The sequence below is a fragment of the Sus scrofa genome, chromosome 6 (assembly GCF_054392235.1).
Source record: "Sus scrofa isolate SSC_HxYL_T2T_F1_AM1 chromosome 6, Sscrofa_HxYL_maternal_Yorkshire_Landrace_v2.0, whole genome shotgun sequence".
In the NCBI taxonomy this organism is placed as follows: domain Eukaryota; kingdom Metazoa; phylum Chordata; class Mammalia; order Artiodactyla; family Suidae; genus Sus; species Sus scrofa.
This window is the reverse complement of record NC_139388.1, coordinates 61,614,498-61,636,033: the sequence shown is the minus strand read 5'-3', so window position 1 is coordinate 61,636,033 and position 21,536 is coordinate 61,614,498. Positions and strand designations below refer to the sequence as shown.

Genomic DNA, 21,536 nt, shown 5'->3' with positions numbered 1-21,536 from the left:
ACAAAGATAGTATATGAAAAGAACAGTGTTTTCCTTATGCTCAACAGGGAAAGACCGAAAGTTTTTTCTCCATATTCAAAACGATGTTAAGAATGCACGCCCTCATTCACACACTCAAGGAAAGGTTCTATCCCTTTCCTCACTCAGTGGGTTAAGGATCTGGCATTGCTGTGAGCTGTGGTGTAGTTTGCAGACATGGCTTGGATCCTGCATTGCTATGGCTGTGGTGTAGGCTGGCAGCTGCAGCTCTGATTTGACCCCTAGCCTGGGAACTTCCGTGTGCTGCAGGTGTGGCCCTAAAAAGTAAAATAAAAATAAAATAAAATGTCAGTATAGTTGACTTACAGTATTGTGCCAAATTCTGTACAGCATACATACACATATATACATTATTTTTCTCACATTATCCCCCAGCATGGTCTATCCCAAGACACTGGATATAGTTCCCTGTGCTATGCAATAGAACTCCAGTGCCCACTCTTTCTAAACATAATAGTTTGCATCTACCAACCTCAAACTCCCCACCCATCCCACTTCCTCCCCTCTCCCTGTTGGCAACCACAAGTCTGTTATCTACTTCTGTGAATCAGCCAAGTAGATGCAACTAGAGATTTGCAAACTAAGCAAAGTCAAGTCAGAAAGAGAAAGACAAGTACCATATGATAGCACTTACATGTGGAATATAAAATAAAGCTTTACTCTTAATTGACATTGACTTAAAGAGTTAATCTTTATACACAAATAGTATTTTATCATTTTGATCTTAAAATCTAACAATCTACAGTACAATGTCAGGGCATAATATGTAAAACTAAATATAGGAGTGAATTATTTGGAAATCCAGCTGTCTTGAATTATTAGGGTAACAAAGTGGTTATGGCCACAGTATTTGTACCAGTCCAGCCACTGCATCCCTAAGTAGGATGTGCATTACATAAAAGAAATACCATACAAATGCCACATCACATAGTTGTGAATATTAAAAAGTGCATCATATGTACAATGTTCATACCAGTGATACATTCAAAGTGTTATTTAAATATTAATATGATCAAAAATTGGAGACCTCAACATAGTAAAACAATGTAAGTATTTTTGAAAAGGAATTAACAGTAAACATAGAATATTGTATTGCAATTGACATGATACATGTAATTCATGCCTAAATTCCCAGGTAGGACTGGCAGGCCATGAAGAGAAATATCAGTCCCCTGGAACTGGCAGCATGGCCTCCAGAAATACGGCAATAGGAATGATCTTTTTATTGCAGAATGTAGTTGGAATCCTGAGGAATTTCCTTTTTCTTTACCCCTATATCTTTGTTCACTACACTGGACACAAGTTAAGGTCAACAGATTTCATTCTTCAACACTTGACCATAGCCAACTCCTTGGTTATTCTCTCTAAAGGGATCACCAATACAATGGCAGCATTTGGGTGGGCCCATTTTCTCAGTGATAGTGGATGCAAACTCGTTTTCTATGTTCACAGAGTGGGCAGGGGTGTGTCCGTTGGTACCACCTGCCTCCTGAGCATCTTCCAGTTCATCACAGTTAGCCATATGAACTCCATGTGCACAGAAATTAATGTAAAAATTCCCAGGTACATTGGGTCCTCCCTGATATTTTATGTTTGAGGTTTCTGCCCTGGACCAGCAGCTCCATGGTTTTCATCCTACTCAGGCATAAGCAGCAGGTCAGGTATATTCATAGGACAAGTACTCCTGCAAATCAGCCCCTGAGACTAGAGGTTCCCAGAGCATCCTTGTCCTGGTGAGCACCTTTGTATCCTTTTATACCATCTCCTCCATCTTTCACCTGTGTTTAGCTGTTTCCAGTAATCCCAACTTGTGGTTTGTGAATGTCTCTGTACTAACTGATGCATGTTTCCCAATGGTCAGCCCCTACATTCTAATGAGCCGTGACTCTGGAGTGTCTTTGCCCTTCTCTGCCTGGATAAGAAATATAAAATCCTCTACAAGTATTGGAAAAGTGTAAATTGGATATTTTTTCAATATTCAGTTTTTCATTCACTCATCCCTCTCCCAGCCCTAAGCAGGATTTTGAAGCTGTCACATGGGTGAGCAGTAAGACCCAGATAGCTTGACTTTTTCCCCAGGAGTAAAAAAGAAACTGTTATAATGACTATAGGGGAAAGGTTATACTTTTATTATCTAGATATTTACATAATTGTTATTAATGCCTATAACAGAGAAGTTCAGACACTTTGGAAATAATAAAACAGCATGTTCTTAAACAATCTAGAGATTATGGAGAAATATTTAAATATGCTACTTCAATCTGACAAATCAAAATTTCCAAATGTTAACTCAGCATGAGATTTTATGAGAAATTTCATCAAAAAGAAAGAGCACATGCCAAGATCATTCAGGAAATTGGGGAAAAACCAACTGACCCAGGGAAAAGTGAATTAGTCTGGGATCAAGCTGATGACATATTCAGGATCATGTCACAGAGTAACTGAGGACTAAGTTATGGACTTTACACATCAGAACCTAGAAATGATATTCATTTGAAATATAAATGAATATTAGGGGGAGATTACCATATTTTTAAAATTTTGATGTAGAGAATAAGTGTATTGCACTGGATTGCGGCAAAGGAGAACACAAAAAGGTGTTTTTACTAATTTTTAAAAGATATCAGGTCAGATTCAAAAATTTTTTAAACATGTAGGAATAAACTTCATGGATTCTGGATCACTAAAAGTAAATTTTTTCTATAGTGATTATGATAGTTGTCTATATTGGTAATGTAACAATGGGTTTTTAGGGTACATTCAAATGATTTCAAAGTGAAAAGTAAGTTTATGGTGGAAGTTTACATTACATTGAAGAAGGGATAAACAATCATTAGTAGAGGAGAAGTTACAAATCCATTTTGGTTTTGGAAAGTTTGTAGATTGTAGATTTCTATGGGAGGAAAGTGAATATTTCCTCAATATCTGAAATATTTTAACATAGTAAAATGTTTAAAGTGTCTATGTAAAATGTTTAAAAGCTGATTTAAAATATGAAGCATTCAAAAATTAGACAAAATGACTTGACAGATATATATTTCAAAACCTTTGGCATAAAAGTGAAGGAACAATGGTTTTGCAAGCTCGGGAGCTAAGACTATTTCTTACAACATTTTTCTCAGTTGTTAACTAGCAAAGACAAATACAACTTTCCATTATGATGTGACAGAACACTAAAGAAACTGTTAGTGTTTGGGAGAAGCCCTTTCCTTTCCTTCACCCCTTGAGGCAATGTCTCTCCTGGAGAGGAGCAGATAATGCTGAGGTCTGAAACAAGAAGAATGGATAGAAAAGCTTGTTTGTTCCAATGTGCGTGCCTGAGAAATTCTTCCACCAGAGATTCAGTTCCTCCCTAAAATTCAAACCACTGAAATGCACCATGAATACTGTGAGCAGAATTGGAATCAAATGAATAACCTAAGAAAGATTTTCTTTGACAAAACAATTAAAATGATGGAAATGATGCTGAGAGTTAACATTAGCCTAATTTGCACAACTCAAATTAGGCAAACTCATTTAGAAATTAGATAAGATGGACATTTGGTGGGAAAAATAATTTCACAATATTGACCAAAGTTATAAGAGAGATTCTCTCTTGCAGTATTGTAGAAAACAGAAGGAAAGTTACAAAAGAGTGTCTCACACAAAATAAAGGCCAGACTTTAACTTTTAACAGGCAGACTTTACCATTTTTTAAATATCAGAGAAGTCAGTTCTGCTTATTCAGTTGAAAGTATTAAACGTTTACAACAGTTTTCACACTGATTTATTTTTTTTTGTCTTTTGTCCTTTTAGGGCCACACCCACAGCATATGGAGTTTCCCAGGCTAGGGGTCTAATTGGTGGTGTTGCTGCTGGCCTATGCCACAGCCACAGCAGCACGGGGTCCAAGCCGCATCTGTGACCCACACCACAGCTCACCACAATGCCGGATCCTTAACCCACTGAGTGAGGCCAGGGATTGTACCCGCAACCTCATTGTTCCTAGTTGGATTTGTTTCTTCTGCACCATGACAGGAACTCCCCTCACACTGATTTTTAATTGAATGTCCACTAAGCTTTCTCTTATAATTAATGAAGAAATATAAATTGAGTGAATCAATCTTTCACATCTCAACCAAATCCACATTCCCCTTGTCCTATATCCAAAGCCACCACAGTTTACAAGGCATAGATTGAGCCATAACAGTGGACAACACATGTTTTATACACAAATACTCACACCAGACACACAAATAGGCAAATCACACACATGTATGGACACATCCACATGTACTCACATACATACACTCAGTCACACACATGGTTACATTATCTCCTCACACACTCCACTCTCCCCATACATATTCATGCACACACTCACAGACACTCTTACAGAAGCTTACAACAACAGAAATTCACAGAGCTATGCTCAGGTTTATAAAGCCGTATTCAAACAATCACCATAAGTCAGCATAGCTCAAAAAGGTATTACTACAGTACTCTGGTTACCTGAACATAGAGGCCCCTTCCACCATTCATGGAACATCCAACACTACAACAACCCATACAGAAATTGTTTCCAATGCATAGAATTTTAAAAGTATAGTTGGTCCTCCCTATCTGCAGATTTGATTGTAGTTCGTTGAATCTCTAGATGCAGAACCCGTGGTTAGCATGGGCCAACTCTACTATGCCATTTTATGTAAAGGACTTGAGCGTCCCAGGATTCTGGTATACATTGGGGTCCTGGAACCTATCCCCTGTGGATATTGAGATACCACTTTAGGTTGGGAGAATCCAAGTGTTTGGACAATGACAGGGTGTGGGTGAAGAAGATGACAGAGTGAAAAAAAGATGGCACGGGGAAAAGGGACATAAGGATAAATTGGAACTGCAGAAACTGGGTTCCACAGGGTAACAGAGCACAGGGCAAGAGGTTACCGAGGATATATAGCAAATTTCTGTAACAAACTACCATAAACTGAGTGGCTTAGAACTACAGAAATGTATTCTTTCACAATTCTGAAAGCAACAAGACTAAAATTGAGTTGCTGTCAGGGCCATGCTCTGTCCTAGGGCTCTAGGGGTGAGTCTTGGCTCTTTTGGACTCCATGTGCAGGTCAGTATTCTTGGCCTCCCTTGGCTTACAGATTCATCATTCCAGTGTCTGCCTCCATCATCAAGGTGATCCCTATACACCTGTGTGTCCCAATTTCCCTCTTCTTTGAAGGATCCCAGTCATTGAATTAGGACCTATTCTAATCCGGTATGACCTCATTTCAACTTGAGCATGTCTGCAAAGACCCTAATTCCAAATGAGTTTATGGCTACAGATACTACAGGTTAGGATTTTAACATATTTATTTTTATATGATTTTTATTTTTTCCATTATAGTCAATTTACAATGTTCTGTCAATTTCTACTGTACATCAAAGTGACCCAGTCATATATACATTTTTTTCCTCATATTATCCTCCATTATGTTCCATCACAAGTGATTAGATATAGTTCCCTGTGCTATACAGCAGGACCTCATTGCTTTTCCACTCCAAATGCAATAATTTGCATCTACTAACCCCAAACTCCCAGTCCATCCCACTTCCTTCCCTTCCCCCTTGGCAACCACAAGTCTGTTCTCCAAGTCCATGAGTTTCTTTTCTGTGGAAAGGTTCCTTTGTGCCATATATTAGATTCCAGATATAAGTGAAATCATATGGTATATGTCTTCCTCTTTCTGACTTACTACACTTAGTATGAGAGTCTCCAGTTCCATCCATGTTGTTGCAAATAGCCTTATTTTGTTCTTTTTAATGGCTGAGTCATAATAATGTATTTATTTGAGAGGCATGATTTGATATACTACAGGGCTAAAAAGCACAAAAGAGTTAAATGTCTCTAAGGGATTGAAGTGCACTGCAGGGTTTAAGGGTAAAGGGGTGAAGAGTGTGTTGAGGGGTTGAGGGTGTGAAGATGGTCAAGGGAATGAGGGGGACAATGGAGATGAGGAGTTAATTGGCAAAAAAGGATGCAAGACAAGGTTGGATAAAAGATAGAGAAATATTAATGTCTATGCAGGTTTAGAGGACACAGAGGTGGAAAAGGGATAATTGGTTGTGAATGGAGTCCCATTTAGTTTTCTAAACAGAGATAAAGCCTGGTACATAACGGACACAGGCAGTTAAAGTGGTGGAGGAAGATGAAGGGAGTTCCATCATTTCCTGTTTCATGGAGGCCACTCCATTTCAGTGGTCCCCATGAAATAAAAGGCTCAGTAGAAATTGTTAGGAATTGTAGGGTTTGGGGTCATGGCTACAGCATTATAGGAAAGCTGTGGATCTTGACATTATGGTGGGCACATATGATGGAAGTTGGACATAGAAGACACAGAAATGGGCTGAACTCACTGGAGTAGGGGGAGGATAAATATCAAGGGAGGATATAGGATTCAGAAGAAATGGAAGGTCAGAAAGGTTGGGCTGAGGGCTCAGGAGACAAGACAATGATTTCTTGGGGATGGAGGTCTAAAGTACACAGGATGGAGGTGGAGATCACTACAGGAGTCCAGAATGGCCATTTGGAAGGGAAGAATGAGACCCGGGATGTGGTTCAAGGTCACTAGGGCGGAGAGGGTGACATCACAATGGGGGTTAACATAGGAGATGGGAAGAGACAGAGTTAAGGCATGGAGATTGTGGGAGGCTTATTGGAGGTCACCTACTTATTTTCCCAATCATTAATTTTCTGACCTGCATTTGATTCACAAATTACTTGTGAATAGTTTTTCACTATAGCCTTGAGGCAGTAATTCCATTTCTATAAAATATTCCTAGCAATCCCTTTACTTGAACATACTGTAGAGGACCCCAGTAGAATTTTGAATGAGAAGAGAGCCAAAAATTCTTTCTCTTTTTTGAGGATACCACTACCAAGGTGTGACCATGGAAGGGTCATGTGAAAATCATGAGAAGGAAATGAATTCTGGCAATAAGCTGAATGGCCCCAGAAGTGGATTTTTACCTAGAAGCTGCAGATAAGAGCTTAAGAGCTATGTTTGCTAAAACCTCGATTTCAACCTTGTGAGATTGTAAGGTGCTAAATACTATCTTATGACAGTGGTAGAGAACTACTTTATGGAGGATAAAGTTTGATTTTGAAAAAATAATTTATAAAATAAGTATAAAGTTCCCATTAATAACTCCACAATCTATAATAATTTAATCTACAGATGAAACAGCCTTACCACTCTGAGATGTATTCTCCTTCTTGCACTATTTCAGAGCGTATCTCAAACTGCAACTGAAATTTCATAATATATACACAAATGAAGGAAACCAGAATATGTCATTCCAAAATATGCCTGGTTGACATAAAATTATCTTGAGTTGAACTCAACTATGATGCAATAAATGCAGTAAAATTTCTCCCTATGCTGCCCAGACATGAGAAATAAATATTCCTTTTTCTGAAGACAGATTCATCAGCCCAGAGATGGCGCCAGGGTAACATGCAAACAGACTTTGTTAGGATAAGCACTATCTAAACTGCCTCTAGCCCAAACCCCTTTGTCTTGCCAATTCTTCTAAAATTTATTATTTTTCTAAAAGGTATAAAAGCTTTCTGTTCTGGTCACTTCTCTTTGGTTTTCATTTTCTTGTGAAAACTCCATGTACAGGTAAAAATTTAATAAAAAGTGTATTCTTTCCTCCTGTTAATTTGTCTTCCACTAGTTTAATTCAGCCAGAGACCCAAAGAGGGTAAAGAATTTCCCAAAACACATACGCAAAAATATTATTTTCATGGTTCAACAGTCTTATAAATATTGTCATAGCAAATTATCAAATTGCTTTCCTTAAGCAATGATAAATTAAGGTGATATTTTCACACCAGAATAAATGGATCTACTGCATTCCTAAACCACAAATTCCATGGTAATTATGAATAAAACATATCTATTGAACCATTTCCCATTTACACATTTACAGAGTTGAATGTGCATGTTTACTGCTATTATATATATATATATATATATATATATATATATATATATATATATATCATAAAATATAGACCAGGGTGGATTTCAGGGTGTTTCTAGGTTCCAGATCCTGCATCACCATGACTGAACACACTCACTGTGGGTGAATGACTGCGAAAATCTCCTTGCAAATGGGTAGAAAGCCTAACATTCCACCAAATATGATTCTACATCGCCCCACTTTTCATCTCACCTGGTGCATTTATGCTACCCCCACACAGGTAGTCTATGCAAAGAGGGACCTCAACCACTTCCCCCTGATTGGCGTGGGCCCCCCTACAAGATACTGACACATACGTCCCTCATTTGACCAGACTTCACCCATAGTAATCGCTCAGCATGGCGCATGCACAGAGATCCCCGCCACCGTCACATCCTGCACATGCGCACAGAGTGCTTCTGACACCTCCCCTCCCAGGATCAAAGCCTGAAGCCGCTAGCTCTTCCCAGTCTCGTTTCCAGACTACCAGCTTTGACTCCTGCCTCAAGCCCACACGCCTTATTTCAGACGTAAGCTGGGATGACAGTCTGTAACAAAGAAGAGTCCTCCCTCCAACCTGCCTTGTTACCCCCAGGGTACTGGACACCCTCTCACATTTATGCCTTTTCCATTTGCACAGATCTTCATGTATTCACACTCGAGTAATGCAGGTGAACCCTTCAAGGGTCTGAATCCAGCACCTCCAACAAAACAGATGATCCCAGAGCAGACTGGCGATCAGGGACTGGTCACCCAGAGCTGCCCCTGTATAATATAAAAGCATAAGGTGCCCATTGGTTCCTCCTCTAGTGTGGGCCTCTGATGTCCCCAGATTCCTAATACTTCAGGCCCAACACGGGGGTACAGCTCAACTGCCCTAGAATTTGCTCCAGAAATAAGGCTCCATCGCTGAGCGGGACCCTTTGAGGCCTTCCCAGAACAGACCTCAAACTGTGTCCTCTGCCTGCCTTTTTGTCTATAGGAAAACTTCAATCAAGGAATCAATTTAATCAGAGTCATGAGAAAATACAGAGAAAAATAAATCACTCATTTAAGACAAAATAACAGTAGGTTAGCCATTCAACAAAGTCAAAAACATATAGTTTTTTCTCAAGTACTATCGATAATATTCTGAGCCATGTCCTTGGAGCATTTTGGCAGGTGCTGAAGCTCCTACCAGGTGGGAAAAGTTAACTGGATGCTGCCCAAAAGCAGGTAGATCCCAGACTGTTTGGAACTAGAAGGTTGATGATGCTGACTCCAAATGACCTCACCACCTACCGATCAGGAAAAATGTCCATGAGCTGATCACACCCTGCACCTCCAACACTCTAAGACTCCTCACTAACCCCTGGGGGGTGGGGGGCGCACAGTCATTGAGGCACTAGCCTGCTGTGTTCCCTCTCTGCCTGGAAATTAAAGCTACTTGTTGCTTCCTCCAATTCTGTCTCCACGTTTCTGTTCGGCCTTGGAGTACAGAAGTAGCAGATTTTGGCAACAGTCCCTCTGTCTAATGGAGTTTGCAGAGCCTAATACAAAATCTCCAATTCAGTTTCTATTGAAAAAGACCTCAGACCAAGAAGTGGCCCTGTCCTCGCTCTGCCCTGATCGCCCCCTCCCTGCTCAGAACCACTCAGAGAACAAAGTTCTGGGTACTTCCACTTTGTCTCAGAGCTGGGATTCACAATTTCCTGGCACTAGGCTTTGGAAAGGAATAGAAACTTAAAGGACCAAGTCTTGACTAATTTAGAACCTTTATTAAGTTTACTTAAGTAGAACCTTTATCTCCAGTAAACAAAGGTGAAAGCCTTAACTTTCCAAAGCAAACTACAGCAAAGAGAAGCTAAGAAGAAAGGAGAGCTTCCAGATTAAATTTAATGATTTCTGCATATCTTTCAGTAAATTTGTCTAAGCTCCTTATGAAAGATAAAAGGAATAATATTAACCCTATAGTAGAGGAAGCTGGCAAAGAGCATCTGAACCAAATAAACAACAGCAGCTGTGATGGGACAAACTGATATCAAGTGCCTGATGTTTGCTGAAAGACACTCTATTACTGTTACTGTACTGTTAGCAAAAGAAAAGAAAAGAAATTGAACTTCATAATATGGATCTCATCCTGAGAAAACAGAAGTTTTATGCAAAATTTAAGCTGCAGCTAGGTCCCATGTCCTATAATCTTTAGTGGTTTTTTTTTTCTTTTTTGGCCACACCTACAGTAAATGAAAGCTTCTGGGTCAGGGATTGGAATGGTAACACCACAGAGACAAGCCAGATCATAAACCCACCACACCACAGTGGGAACTCCACTTTACTGTGTTTTTTTGTTTGTTTCTTTTTTCTTTTTAGGGCCACACCTGCGGTTCATGGAGGTTCCCAGGCTAGGGGTCTTATTGGAGCTGTAGCCGCTGGCCTACACCAGAGCCACAGCAATTCCAGATCCGAACCTTGTCTGCAACCTGCACCACAGCTCATGGCAATGCTGGATCCTTAACCCACTGAGCAAGGCCAGGGATTGAACCCGCAACCACATGGTTGCTAGTCGGATTTGTTTCTGCTGGGCCACGATGAGAACTCCCACTTTACTGTATTTTAAATAGAAGTCTTTCTTTAATGTTCTAGAGAGAAAGCCTTTCTTTCTGTTTCAGAACTTTCCGAGATAGTCCAGGCTACATAACTATGCTGTTGTGCATTTTCTTAATCCTGGCTTACACAGAGCCGATAAAGGAATCATATGGAACCCAAACACGAAATTTTTTTTAAACTGATATCCCAGAATCTAACCCCATCCTCAATAAAAATATTGGATTAAATGCCTTCTTCTGTTGATCTGTTAATGGGACAGATCAAGAGAAAATTTTCAGCAGTTGCACCCATGCCCGCAGCATATGGAGGTTCCCAGGTTAGGAGTTGAATCAGAGCTACAGCTGCCAGCCCCACCACAGCCACAGCAGTGGTCTGCAACCTAAACCACAGCTTACGGCAACACCAGGTCCTTAACCAACTGAGCAGGCCAGGGATTGAACCTGCAACCTCAGGGTTTCTAGTCAAGTTCATTAACCACTGAGCCATGAAGGGAACCCCTGCACCTCATCTTAATTCAAGGTGTGGGTTCTTCCTTCCATGTAGGAAGCCTGGATTGAGAGAATGGAGAAGCTATGGGAGAGAGGAGAGATTACTCTGAAGAACTAACCTCAAGTATCATTAAAATAAAAATTTTTAAAATAGCTGAAAACACTCAGAAGACAGGAACATTCAGAAGTAGAGAAATAAGCATTTGTAACATCAAAATGCATGGCATTTCAGAAGGAAAAGATGACATAGCCTCTGACCTGGGACCTAAGAACCTGCCATTCCTTTCTCCTCCTCCTTCTCTGGGTTTCTCTCGTATAGAGAAGTCATATTGCATCTTGAGAATATACCTTTGAGCCACCAGAAAAACCTCTTTACCTGATAACACCTCACCCACAGGCAGGACTTTGCAGAAAAAGGAGTTCCCATTGTGGCTCAGTGGTAATGAACCTGACTAGTATTCATGAGGACTTGGGTTCCATACCTGGCCTCATTCAGTGGATCTGGCATTGCCTTGAGCTGTGGTGTAGGTCACAGACAGGGCCCAGATTCTGCCTTGCTGTGGCTGTGGCATAGGCTGGCAGCTATAGCTCCAAATTCATCCCCTAGCCTGGGAACTTCCATGTACTGCATTGCCGCCCTAAAATACAAATACAAATACAACAAAATGCAGAAAAGCCCAAATTTTCCAGTCCTTTGTCACCGTAGAGGTTTAGAAACATGAATTCCTACTTGAGACCAGCATGTGAGTTTCTCCTCCCCTGTCATCAAGGGCTCTCCCCATGCACATCGGCCCACAAATTCCACTACAGCAATGGGAAACATCACCACACTCACCTGCCCTTTCCAGGCTCCTGTAGAGCAGATCCTGTTACCTCCCCTTGGATAAATGCCTGCAAGCAATGCTCATAAGTTACCAGAGAGTGCTCGTGCTCAACCTGATCTCGCCTTAGAATCACTTGGAGCACTTAATTAAGACAACATGAATGTTCTGCCCAGATGAATCTGTTGAGTAGAGCACAGGTAAAGATCATTTTTAAAACTCCACTTAAGATCTTAATTGAAAGCATGGGCCAAGAAATGCTTATCTACACCTTGCTTCTCAAGCTTTAATGTACACACGAATCACTTGTGTTTTGTTCCCCATGCTAAAAAACTGTGATTCTACAGGTTTGAAGTGGGGCCTTATGAGGTGGCATCTTAACAAGTTCCATGTTAGTGCTGATGTTGGACCACCTAGACCCATTATAAGTTGCACTAAGCTAGAGAAAGTGTAGATAACACACCTGAGCTCCTTACACCCACTATATCATCTCAGCACAGCACTGTGGGTTCTCAGTGAAGACTAGCAATCACTGTCCTAAAACAGCCCATTCTCTGCTGGCCCTTTAAAGTTTAAAGAAACCTTGAGATGGCAGCAATGTCGGAGCAAGTCTGTATTTGGAAAATAAAGTCAATATAGCATCAATGCAGTGTTTATTGAGCATTTACTATGTACTCATAAGTAGGTTACAGTGCACAGTGCTGGGAACCTCGCATGCATTTATGTGAATTAATGCTCATAAATCTTTATGGTTGGGTACTAGGTGTCCTATATTTTCCCCAAGGCTGTTTCTGTTTCTTCCACTCCTTCCTAGCTTGAAACCAAGCAGGACTCTGTGGGGCTTCTGGGCACAGAAGCCTTTCAACATCCCCTATTTCTTATTTGCAAGGAATAGACTTCAGCCTCCATGACCTTCCCTGAGTTCCAAAGGGTAGGTTCAAACAGTTGCTAATCAGGAAAGGGAGGGCATGCAGAGTCCAGGAAGGAGCAGTCAAGAAACAACAGTGAGGTGCAGCCACTGTGGAAAACAATATGGAGGGTCCTCAAAAAACTAAACATAGAACTACCATTTGATCCAACAATCCCACTCCTGGGCATCTATCCAGAGAAAACCATGACTCGCAAAGACACATGTACTCCAATGTTCATTGCAGCACTATGTAATAGCCAAGACATGAAAACAACCTAAATGTCCATCGACAGAGGAGTGGATCAAGAAGATGTGGTGCATATACACAATGGAATATTACTCAGCCATTAAAAGGAATGAAATACCAGCATTTTTAGCAACATGGATGGACCTAGAAATTATCATACTAAGTGAAGTCAGTCAGCCATACAATGAGACACCAACATCCAATGCTTTCACTGACATGTGGGATCTGAAAAAAGGACAGAATGAACTTCTTTGCCGAACAGATACTGACTCAAAGACTTTGGAAAACTTATGGTCTCCAAAGGAGACAGTTTGGGGGGTGGGGGGATGCGCTGGGGTTATGGGATGAAAATCCTATAAAATTAGATTGTGGTGATCATTGTACAACTACAAATGTAATAAATTCATTGAGTAATAAAAAAAGAAAGAAAAAACAGTGAAGGAGTTCCCTGGTGGCTCGACAGGTTAAGGATCTGGCATTGACTGTGGTTCTCATTACAGCTGTGGAAGCGTGTTCATCCCTGGGCCAGGAACTTCCACGTGTATTGGGCACAGCCAAAAAAATAAAGGAAAAACCATAATGACAATTAAAGTAGACAAACTATTTAAGAAACTTCCCTATACAACACACAAACACACACATACATTCACATTAATGGCCTTCAGTTCAAAAATAATCCACATATAAATGGGCATATTTGGGGGTTATGTATTCTGCTCGCCCTCAAATGAGTTTCAAAATTTTTAATGAATCCATATATGTTCAAAATGCAAGAATGGCTCAACCTAAGAAAACCAATCAATGTTAATGCACACCATTAACAGAATAAAAAGGGAAAAGACATAATGACATTTGAGGTAGAAAAACTATTTAAGAAAATTCAGTATTCTTTCATGTCAAACCCTCCATACACACACACACACACACACTCACAACATTCAACAAACTCGAAACTGGGCAAAAATACCTGGGAGATAATTTAAAATGTATGTATTGACTTCTGCTCCCAATTGCTGGCACAGAGCACCTGTCATTTCCTTAGTGATAAAAACACTGGGAGCATCTCTTGTTCTAACACTTGTTCTTTGACCCTGTCCTTGACGCTGAGCCCTGAAACCCTTGTAAATTCCTAAGTGAAAACAGCACTAGGAGCATCTATTTTTTTCTAATGAGATGACTCTAAAAGGGCTTCCGGCTGGCTGCTGGAGGGGGGCTAATCACCAGAAAGACCAAGCCATGATTAAAAGCTTGGAATTTTCAGCCCCACTCTCCATCATCCTGAGAGGAAAGAGGAACTGGAAATGAAGCTGATAATTTATCATGCCTACAGGATAAAGCCTGCAAAAAATTCCAAGAGTAGGAGAGTTCCCTTGTGGCTCAGCGTGTTCAGTATCCAGCATGGTCACTGAAGCAGCTTGGGTCACTGCTGTGGCACAGGCTCAGTCCCTGGCCTAAAATCCCAAGAGTAGAGAGTTTGGAGGTCTTCTGGGTTGGTTAACATGGAAATTTAGGAAGAATGGCACATGCAGAGAAAGCATGGAACTCCACTCCAGTTCCCCATTCCTTGTCCTGTGAATTTCTGCCATCTGGCTGTTCCTAAGTTAAATTATTTCATAATCAACTGGCTCCCTCTTGAGTAAACAGGTTTCCTGAGGTCTGATCTAGCAAAGTAAATGAACCCAGGTAAGGGATCATGGGAACCTCTGATTGATAGCCAGTTGCTCAGAACTACAGGTAACCAAGTGAGCTTAAAGCTGGCATTCTGAGTTGAGGGGGATTTTTGGAACCTCCAATTTGTAGCTAGTGAGTCAAAAGGACAGGTAACAATCCTGAAAATGGTGTCTGAATTGGAGGGCAGTCTTGTGGAGCTGATCCATCTGGGTAGATAGTGTCAGAATTGAGCGAGTTGTAGTACACTCAGCTAGCATCTGGGGAATCACTGTGTAGTGGGGGAACCCTCCCTCCACACATTGGAATCGGTGTCAGTGCCTTTGACTACTTGAATATAATTAAGGTCATATATGAACAATCCACAGCTAAGAAATAATCAATGATAAAAAAAAAAAAACTGAGGGGTTCCCATTGTGGCTCAGCAGTAAAAATGCTGTATCCCTGAGGACATGGGTTCAATCCCTGGCCTCACTCAGTGGGTTAAGGATCCAATGTTGCTGAAAGCTGTGGCATAGGTCACAGATGCAGCTGCAGCTCCAATTCAACCCCTAGCCTGGGAACCTCCATATGCCCCAGGTACAGCCCTAAAATGCAAAAAACAAAAAGACCAAAAAAAAAAAACTGAAAACTTTTCCATCTAAGATCAGGAACAAGAAAGTTGTGCCTATTTTCACCATTTGTATTTGGCATAGGGCCAGAAATTCTAGCCAGAACACCCAAGCAAGAAAAAGACAAAAAGATACAAATTGGAAAGTAAAACTATCTCTGTGCACAGATGACATGATTTTATATGAAGAGAACCCTAAAAATTCCACACACACACACCCTGTTAGAATAAACTAGTTCAGCAAAGATGCGGGATATAAAATCAACATAGAAAATCAATTGTGTTTCTATACACTAATGAAAAAGTGAGTTGGAGTTCCCACTGTGGTGCAGTGGGTTAAGAATCTGACTACAGCAGCTGGGGTCACTGCAGAGGCACAGATTTGATCCCCAGCCCGGTGTGATGGGTTAAAGGATCTGGCATCGCTGCAGCTGTGGTGTAGGTGGCATCTGTGGCTCAGGTTCAGTTCCTAGCCTGGGAACTTCCATGTGCCATGGGTGTATGCAAAAAAATAAATAAGTTAAAAAACAATTTAACTTACAATAGGATCAAAAAGAATAAAATGGCTAGCAATTATCTTAACCAAGGAGGTAAAAGACTTGCACACTAAAAACACCAGAACGTTACTAAGTCAAATTTTTAAAAATACATATACATGGAAAGAAACCCTGCATTCATAGATGGGAGACTTAATATCATTAAGATGTTAAGAATTATTAAAATGATACATAATTTCTCTGCAATATTTATCAATTTCCCTAGGATGTTTTTTGCAGAAGTATAAAAACCCATTACAAAGTTAATATGGACTCTCAAGGGACCCCAACTAGTCAAAATAATCATGAGAATGACAAAGTAGTAGAATTATAGTTGCTAATTTCAAAACTTACCATAAAAGTACAATAATTAAAACAGGGTATTATTGGGGTGAAAAAGCAAACATATGGACTAATAAAATAGAATAGAAAAGTCAGAGATAAACCCTCACATATTTAAACAAAAAGATTTGTGACAAAGTGCAAAGACCATTTGATGTAGAAGAGTCTTTTCAACAAATGGTTCCAGTAAAACTGCATATCTACATGCAAAAGAATAAAATTGGACTTCTACCTTACACTTTATACCAAAATCAACACAAAATGTATCAAAGACCTAAATAGGACCTCAAACAATAAAATTCCTAGGTGAAAACATAAAGGAAAAGCTTTGCAAATTGGATTTGCCATTTATCTCCTGGATATGACACCAAAAGCACAAGCAGAAATAGACTGATTGATGATAGCTGGATGGATGGATGGATGGATGGATGGATGGATGGATGGATAGATAGATAGACAGATAGATAGATAAATGATAGGTAGTAGATAGAAAGATAGGATTTCATTTAAAAATTTTGCACGTAAAAGAATATAGTGAAAATATAGCCCATAAAGTGGGAGAAAATATTTGCAAGTCATATATCTGATGAAGGATTAATATCCAGAACATAAAGAATTCTTACAATTCAATGAAAAAATCAAACAGCCCAATTTTTAAGAGGATAAAGGAGAGTTCCCTCATGGCTCGTGGGTTAAGCATCCAGCATTTTCATTGCTGTGGTTCTGGTTATTGCTATGGCAAGGGTTCAACCTAGTACAGGAACTTCTGCATGCCATGGGGGTGGCCAAAAAAAAAAAAAAAAAAAAGACAAAGGACTTAAATAGACACCTCTCCAAAGATACAAAAGTGAATACTAAACACATAAAAAGATATGCTACACTACTAATCATTAGAGAAATGTAAATCAAAACCACAATGAGACACAACTTCACACTCATTAGGATGGCTATTACTTTTAAAAAATACTGCTACTAATAAGTGTTAGCAAAGATTAGAACCCATGTCCGTTTCTGGTGAGAATGTAAAATGATGCACCATGTTGAAAGATACTATGATTGTCTCTCAAAAATATAAACATATAATTACCATATGAAAATGTTTGATTGCTTTTCAACTAAAAAAAAAATGACCATATGATTCAGCGATTCCACTTCTAGGTATATATCTAAAAGAATATATACCTAAAATATTCAATCTATAAGAATTGAAAGAAGAGATTCAGACATTTGCACATGCATTTTCATTGTAGCGATATTCATAGCATACAAAAGATTTAAAAAACCCAAACGTCCATGGAGAGATTACACACCCACCCCCCCACACACACACCCCCACACCCACACCTGTACACACAATGGAATGTTATTCAGCCTTTAAAAGGAAAAAAGTTCTGGAGTTCCCATCCTGGCTCAGTGGTTAACGAACCTAACTAGTATCCACGAGGACACAGGTTTGATCCCTGGCCTTGTTCACTGGGTTAAGGATCCAGCATGGCTGTGAGCGGTGGTGTGGGTTGCAGACACAGCTCGGATCCTGAGTTGCTGTGGCTGTGGTGTAGGCCAGCAGCTGAAGCTCCGATTTGACCTCTAGCCTGGGAACCTCCATATGCCACAGATGCAGCCTTAAAAAGAAAAAAGACAAAAATAAATAAATAAATATAAATGGACAAAAAATTCTGAAACATGCTACAGGGGTAAACCTTAAAGACAGTGAACTAAGTAAAATAAACCAGAAAAAAAAAGACAAGTATTCTACGCTTCCACTTATATCAGGTGCCAAGAACTGTCAAATCCATGAAGACAGAAAATGGGAGAGTAGTTACCATGTGATAAAATGGGGGGAAAGGGAGTCAACGTTTAATGGGTACAGGGTTTCGGTTTGGGATGCAGCTCTACAGTGATAATGATTGGAAAACAGTGCAAGTGTACTTGATGACACTGAATTTACACTCCAAAAGGGTTATGTCAGTAAATGTTATGCAATGTATATTTTAGTACAATTTTTTTCAATGGCACAGACTTTCGCTTATAGCCATGATGGAGTAACAGAGTACAGATTTACCTTCTTCTGGAAACTACAAACACAGAGAAATAACACATGCCACAATGGTATTCAAGAAACTAGACATCAAGCAATGAAGGAAAATGATCCTTGAGAAATAGGAACCAAGGATGTGAGCCCCACCCCCAGATTATCCCCCAGGAAGAAGTTCAGCAGGTGAGCTAAAGAAATCATGGCAATGCAACCATATCTGACCTAATAATCTTTTGATCTTCCCAGATTTGACAATATATTTTATTTGGTTTTCCTTTTCCTTTTCTACGGCATTGCATAAACTTTTTTCCCTCTTTTAAAGTTTTATTGACGTAGAGTCAATTTACAATGTTGTGATGGTTTCCTTTGGACAAAAAAGTAATTCAGTTACACCTGTACACACATTTCTTTCTCATTCAGATTCTTTTCCTACAGAGACCATCACAGACTATTGATAGAGTTCTCTGTGCTATATATCAGGGCCCCACTGACCAGTCATTCCATATACCTCAGTGTGCATATGCTAATCCCAAACCCCTAGCCATCCCTCCCCACCCACAACCTGTCCCCTTTGGTAACCGTAAGTCTGTCAGTCTGTTTCTGTTCTGCAAATAAGTTAATTTATATCCTTCTTAAAATTCCATGTATAAGTGATCCCACATTATGTTTGTCTTTCACTAACTTCGCTTAATATGATCATCTCTAGGTCCATCCCTGTTGCTACAAATGGCATTATTTCATTCTTTTTTATGGCTCATATTCCATTGAATATAGGTAGCACATCTTCTTTATCTGTTCTTCTGTCGATGGACTTTAGGTTGCACAAACTTACTTCTGAAATAATATACTATAATTCAATGTCTGCCATTCCCAAGCAGTTAAAATTTTTACCATATACACATTTAACAATAAACACTACTTTCTGAATGTTTATAATTTTTATAGATATCTAAATAGACTGTTTTATCAAGCATTTTTCCTTTGCTCTCAAATACTTGTTTCTTAACTATATTTCCATGTTGACATATGTATCTCTAGTTCATGGAGTCTCACCACTGTTTATTGTTTGTGAGGCTGTGCTGGTGAATATTTTGCTTTCACTAGTGAGACTGCCACAAATATTCTTGGGCACATCCTGCTGCTGTGAACAGTGAGGAGTAGAAGTGCTGGATTGCCAATTTTGTGCATCTTCAAGTTTAGTCCATATACCACGTCTGTCCTCCAAGGTGATTAAATCAATAACATCTCTGCTCTCGCTGAGGGAGCATCTCAGTCTCCCTACGTCAAGCACACACTGGGTAGCGTGTGCATTTTTATAAACTGTATGTGTGTGACATACTATTGTTGATTTCATCTGCATTCATTTTATTATTAATGCCATTTATTTTGCCATTTATTATTCTCCACATGACATAGTACTGATTTATGAATAATCAGGTCATACTCATTTTTCCATTATTTGTGGGTTGTCTTCCTTTTAGGAGTGGTAGAAAATTTTTTAAAGTCTAACCTGAACACTACTTTTTTCTCTGAGTGTTCAGCATTGTAAATATATCCTTCTATTTTTGTAGCTGGCTGCCACTTCTATTTTCAAACATCATTTAGTAACTTAAATGTTATAGTTTTTACCATGTCCTATGTGGTCTGTATTTTATATCTTCTCTTTTTTGGGGGCCATTCCTGCAGAATATGGAATTTCTTGGGCCAGGGAAAAAACCTAAGCCACAGCAGTGACCTGGGCTGTTGCAGTGACAATACCAGGTCCCTGACCGACTGCGCCACATGGGAAATCCCTGTATTTTATATATTCTTAAAGAAATTGTCTTCCACCCTGAAATAATAAAATGTTTATTCTAAATTTTCTATTGAATGTTTTTCTGTATTTCTATTTCCTGTGTGTTGTTCTGTCTAATTGGCACTTAGCCACATATATTATTTAAGGTAGGGATATAATGAAAGTTGTATCCATCTATGACTTTTTTTGTCTTTTTTTAGGGCCGCACCTGCAGCATATGGGAGTTCCCAGGCTAGGGGTCAGATTGGAGCTGTAGCCACTGGCCTATGCACAGCCACAGCAATGTGGGATCCGAGCTGCATCTATGACCTATACCACAGCTCACAGCAATGCTGGATCCTTAACCCACTGTGCGAGGTCAGGGATCGAACCTGCATCCTCGTGGATATTAGTCAGATTCGTTTCCACGGAGCCACAATGGGAACTCCCATCTATGATTATTGAATGACCCCTATTTCTTTACCAATGAGCAAATTCACCTCAGACATTTCAGTATTATATGTGAAAGTTGGCTTAGGGGATAAATGTTCTGGTTCATTAATCTCAGGGTAAATATTATTGCATCACTAACTTCATTTTGCTATATTTCATTACAAAAATCATAGTGTCTGCTAGGAGAAGTCCTTACATACTGCTTTATTTTTTTACTTTTATTTTCTCTATTTTTGGCACTTTGGTTTTATCAGTTAATTTTCCAACTGTTTTTTTATATTCTCATTAAAATGTGTCGGTATTTTGATTGAAGCCTACTGAATCACACATTAGTTTGGCAATAATTTACATTGTTAAAATGTATTTCCTTTTTTTATAATTTTTTATTGTTATTTCCCCAATACAATTTTTTTTCTGAGACTAGGTTTGTGATTTGTCTAAATACAGGTAGTCAGGGCTGGAATATGGGTTGCCTTTTTAAAATGTTTGTGTTTTCCATTGCACTATACTCTCATAACTCTTTTGTGGTCTTTAAATAAATATATGATAGGAATAAACATGTTCATATTTGAAATTTGTTTTATGTGTGAGTGTATAAATTTTTCATTTTTTAAAAATATTTGGTCTTGGAGTTCCCATCATGGCTCAGGTGTTAACGAACCTGACTATCATCCATGAAGACACAGGTTCGATCCCTGGCCTTGCTCAGTGGGTTAAGGTTCAGGCATTGCTGTGAGCTGTGGTGTAGGTCACAGACACTGCTCGGATCCCACATTGCTGCGGCTCTGGCATAGGCCGGCGGCTACAACTTCGATTGGACCCCTAGCCTGTGAACCTCCATATGCCATGGGTATGGCCCTAAAAAGAAAAAAAGACAAAAAAAATAAAATAAAATATTTGGTCTTCTTATCAGTATTACTTGTGAATAAAAATTGAAAAGTCTTAATAAAATATAGATACACCAGACATTTTTTTCATGACCAAACTGGATATATGGGTCAATATTTAAATAGCAACAGATATAATCAC

General features: G+C 39.5%; 1 pseudogene; it reads left to right on the top strand.

The window, feature by feature from the left end:
* Positions 1 to 1,225: 1,225 nt before the first annotated feature.
* LOC146402443 (vomeronasal type-1 receptor 4-like) lies at positions 1,226 to 1,997 on the top strand (annotated as a pseudogene).
* The last annotated feature ends 19,539 nt before the right edge of the window (positions 1,998 to 21,536 follow it).